Source organism: Strongylocentrotus purpuratus, unplaced genomic scaffold, assembly GCF_000002235.5.
Source record: "Strongylocentrotus purpuratus isolate Spur 01 unplaced genomic scaffold, Spur_5.0 spur5_scaffold_6, whole genome shotgun sequence".
In the NCBI taxonomy this organism is placed as follows: domain Eukaryota; kingdom Metazoa; phylum Echinodermata; class Echinoidea; order Camarodonta; family Strongylocentrotidae; genus Strongylocentrotus; species Strongylocentrotus purpuratus.
The window spans coordinates 38,275,440-38,280,110 of NW_022145612.1; the positions used below are offsets into that span (position 1 = coordinate 38,275,440).

The following is a 4,671-nucleotide window of genomic DNA, read 5'->3' on the forward strand; positions in this document are numbered from 1 at the left end:
CTCCTAACCGGAAAGAAAGAGATATAGATCGAATTATTCTCAAGGTATCTATTAATAGGAACTAGATAAAAATGTGAATAACGACTAAATGCAATATAATAAAAAAAAATGTATAACCACGCACATGTCCGAAACTGTCGATCAAGGCGCGAAAACGACAAATATGCAACTAACATAGAAATAATTCAAAAGATAACAGGTAATGAAACTAAAATATTATATATATACATATTTTAGTACTAAAATGCAGGGTTAATTAATAATTAAGTTTACAGGGAGAAAAGAAGAAGAAGAAGAAGGAGAACAAAAAGAAGAAGAAGAAGAAGAAGAAGAAGATGGAGAAGGAGAAGCAGAAGCAGAAGAAAATTATCACAATGTGCCTTTGCCACATTATTACGATTCCTTGGTTTTTATAGTCATAAGCCAATTATATGAATTAAAGTACTATAACATTTTTACGTACTACTACATGTTAAAAGACAAGTTTGAGGTACCGCGTAGGCCTATGTAGTACAAATAATTATGTAGTGGTGCCACAACCAAAGCCCTATAGCTTCGTGAGCGCTTCTATATTCGCTGTAATGTCGTCATTCGCTATGTTGTACCAAAGCAATATAACTTCGTCAGGGTTTCTCACATCGCTTCACGTCTTACCCATAACGATAACTTAACGAGGGTTTCCAATGCCCGTTCCATGCCATAACCCATAACTTCGTGAAGGCTTCTCATATCATTCTCCATGTCTTTCTTGGGCTGTGAATACCAGAATAAGAGTTTGCACGTTGAGTGAATGCCTGAGGATTTGGTGTGGACTCCCAGTGGGTAGGGCTAGAGTATCTGTCGCTCTTGAACTCTAAACCGAGAGGGACAGAGAGAGAGAGAGAGAGAGAGAGAGAGATAGAAGGTGTGTATCGGATTATTATATCTCTCTGACGCTCGTCATATTATACATCCTTAAAGGATATAGTCAAGTGTTCCAGTTTCAGGGTCTACATAAAGTTATACAATAAAGCTTGGTTTGGTTTGATTTGATTTGATATACATTAAAATGATTTGTTATAGTTTTGTCGTGTTTATTTATAGTCAATGCATCAGTAGCATTCGTTGTAAAATTGTAATTTAAATTAAATATATATATATAAATACAAAATACTCATAAACTTTGGATTTAGGATTTGAGAGCTGATCCGTTTAGGAGTTGTGCTCATCACCACGAACGCTAGACTTGTTGTAAGTTCAAAGCGCGACTTTATTTTTCATGAAACGAATATGAATATGAAAATAGGTAATGGTCTGAATAATAATGATAATACACAATATTTATTAGGCGCTTAATACGGGTGTCTCTAAGTGCACCATAGGCCTAGTCTGACTAAAAAATGATTTACCAAAACTTATAATAAACACACAACTTATACATCTGAATGCGTCTGAATGTTCATCAAAATAATCTTCTAGCGCCAAAACGTAAAATTATTATTGCGCATATAGTTGCAATATCTTTTTCTAACCTTTCTTCATGTATTTAATATGGTCTATCCTCGATAAATGAATGTTATATCTTCTCAGAACTTTATTTAGCAATGTCCATGTCTCTTAATAAAGTTCGGAGATGATATAAAACTTTATCTGTCGAAGAGACATACTGTTTTAAAACAAAACTGTAACAATCACTTCATGAAAAGAGGTAAGACAAAATTATTCCAACTTTATGGGCGACAGTGTGTTCGGCACAAAACATGGCAATGCAATAGGTGTTGGGATTGAAATTTCTACCAGTATTCTGAATATATTATTGGTAACTGTACTCCGCCAGCATTACACCACGTTTCCTGTATGTACTCAAATCCATTTAGGTCATAAGCCAGGGAAAGTTCGCTAGGTTTAAATCCCGCGCAAATATGACCGTGAAGTGAAGAGAGACGCACAAAAATATGAAAGGTGAACGCTGTATGAAGTTCACGAACACTACCAGTGCGTCGTTCATTCCTAGTACTGAGTCTTGGACTGGAAGGTATGATTACCAAGGGGGATTTGAGGGGAGGGAGGAATTTGTTCTCCTCCAGCCTGAAGCCGACCCGCGAGATTTTAAGAAGATCGGAGAGGTCAGCTTAAACTTTTCTTAAGATCTCGTCTTGAAGCGGGTGTCGTCTGCACAGCCAACATTCCCCGTAGCAAGTCATGCAGCGCGCGCTCCGGTCCAGTGTAGGCCTACGCTTTCTCCTCACACGCTGTTGTCGTACAGCGTGCGCGCTGGATAGGAGCATCGAGACACGGACATCAGCTGTTTGGAGACGAGCTCAATCAGGAAAAGTGGCACGGAACCGGTCTTTCTTTGACATTTTCCAGGACGATTTCTCCTTCTTTTAAACATGGATTCGGCTTTCTTCACTTCTTGGGCTTACATCAACCCTGTAGATCCGAATTTGTGTCCGAGTTTCTCGCCTCTGGTAGTCACAGATTCGTATCTCTGGGTAACTGTATCCCAGGACTTACAACTGCTGGATGACGATGCCCAATGCCTACGGGAGATCTACACCCTTTTTACTAGTGGCAGCCATCTTGAAATTATTGTCTTCATCCATATTTTACCATCATGCCAGTCGTGTAAGTCCAATCATTGAGCTTGGATATCACATATTTTACTATGGAGAAAGTTCAAGCAAGTAGAATGCAATTTTTGTTTTCTTTAAGATACATTTTTGATTGGTATCGTATGATAATCAGCCCAGTCACTGGATAACACAGTCTGGTTGTTGCTTATCTCAATCACTTTATGTTAATTATTATAATGTAAATATAATCTCCATTTTCAAGCAGTTGTACATTTACACCTATTCTAGTTTTGCTTGAAGAGTCAGTACAACCGAAACGTTGATTATTCGATGTTTCGCACTAGCTCGTTTTAATTACGGACAATAACTTATAATTGTATCATTGTATGGAGACGGATCACAAAGAAGTATGTCCCAAAATGAATTGATCAAGAATATTGTACCATTGTGATGATTTAGATAGCTAAATGCATTTATAAAGCGGAATTGATATATGGAAAATGAACACCCGGTTCAGATCATATTGCTTTCCTGTTATCCAAAGCGGAACAATGAATAATTCTTTATTATTCGTTTAGAATGATAAACGCCGTCCTGAAATAGCGCAATCAATAGCTTTGACAGAACGCAAATAAGACATGGCTTTTCTCAAATATTTGTCTGAAGTCAAATATGTGCATTGCCAGGCATAATGGGCATGCTCGTTCTGCATCGCAGGCCGTAGACCAACTTGGTTCAAGTATGCATTATGATTCATATAGCATGCATGTGTAATATCTATGTATATCGGGGCTAACAATGTATACACATTCTTTACAGAAGTTCTATATCTCCGGTTGCTATGGGGTGTAATTTAAAGAAATTTCATAACTGTGAAGTACATGTTGTATCCTTGCTTGGTGAATCTTTAAATGGGCAAAATATCAGATCATCATTTTCCGTTTAAAATACATATTCGTTAGCTGAGAGGCATATGGTGTTTACTTCATATAGAATCCTTCTGGTTCTCTGTCATGCTTGGGAGCCAGTATATGGAAGGCCTACAGACCTGACATAACATTGTATTAATTTATTTCAATAATTTTCGGTAATAATCTCACACACTAACTTACACGAAAAGAAATAACATTAACGTTTCCAACTTTCCAGTAACAATAATAGAGTAACTGTAAATCAGAACAAACTTACGTTATGAGTTGCAAATCGTTGAGAAATATTTGTGTATTATATTCCTAACAATAATCATGCTTAATATGCCAGTATTAATACATGTATTCCTAGTTGGTAAATAAATAAAAAATGGAATGCGACCTGCGGTTTTTCTCACATGATTATAAATATACAGGCAACAGACTTTAATTGAAATAGTGAATCACTTGTAATATAAAAGTCGGCCTAGGTCTGCATTTTTAATTTTCATTATCTCGCCTGAAAATAGTGTTGTCATTAAAAACCATTGAAACTTCAAACTCATTAAATAGTAAATACATGCTGAGAAAGCGTAACCGTAAAGTAACCGTCACTTTGATTTATGCCAAAGTTCGTATTATAGTTGTAATAACTACATGACGACCCGTGTTTTATGAAATTAATTAAATAGTAAGCTGAAAAATGCTGCTAAAATAATTTGATAAATTACGAATTGTTGTTTCTGTCCTTCTCTACGTTTTGGAATAATGACCTATAACAAACAATTTGTACAAAAACAGATAAATATTTGATTTTGGTAAAAATTGTTAATATTTTTCTCAATATAAAGAAATATTTAGGTATATTGTTACATTTCTTAAGGGGAGTCTTAAACGCACAAAGACAACAAAGGAATCATGTTCATAGTTGTTCATGGATGAAGGAATCCTATTTTAACTTACATATATTAAAATCGGAAGTCTATGCTAAAGAATAACGAGTTAAATTGACTGTATTCTTCAAATGAATCTTTGATTTTAAAAAATGGAATCGGAGGGAAACCACAGCGTGACGTAATTTCTTTAAAAAACTCTTCGTCATTCAATTTCTTGAAGTCAAAATCGACTATGGTTTATTTTTCCTTTGTCATTTTAATTTAACTCAATATTTATGTTCGTGCTGTAGGTACGACTAGGAAAGGAAGCTT

General features: G+C 35.6%; 1 non-coding gene across 1 annotated transcript; it reads left to right on the top strand.

Moving 5' to 3' along the window:
- The first annotated feature begins 2,383 nt into the window (after positions 1 to 2,383).
- Mir10 (microRNA mir-10) lies at positions 2,384 to 2,493 on the top strand. Its single transcript, NR_036394.1, is given in 1 exon segment — positions 2,384 to 2,493. It is a non-coding gene; the product is annotated as a microRNA mir-10 (primary transcript).
- Positions 2,494 to 4,671: the final 2,178 nt, after the last annotated feature.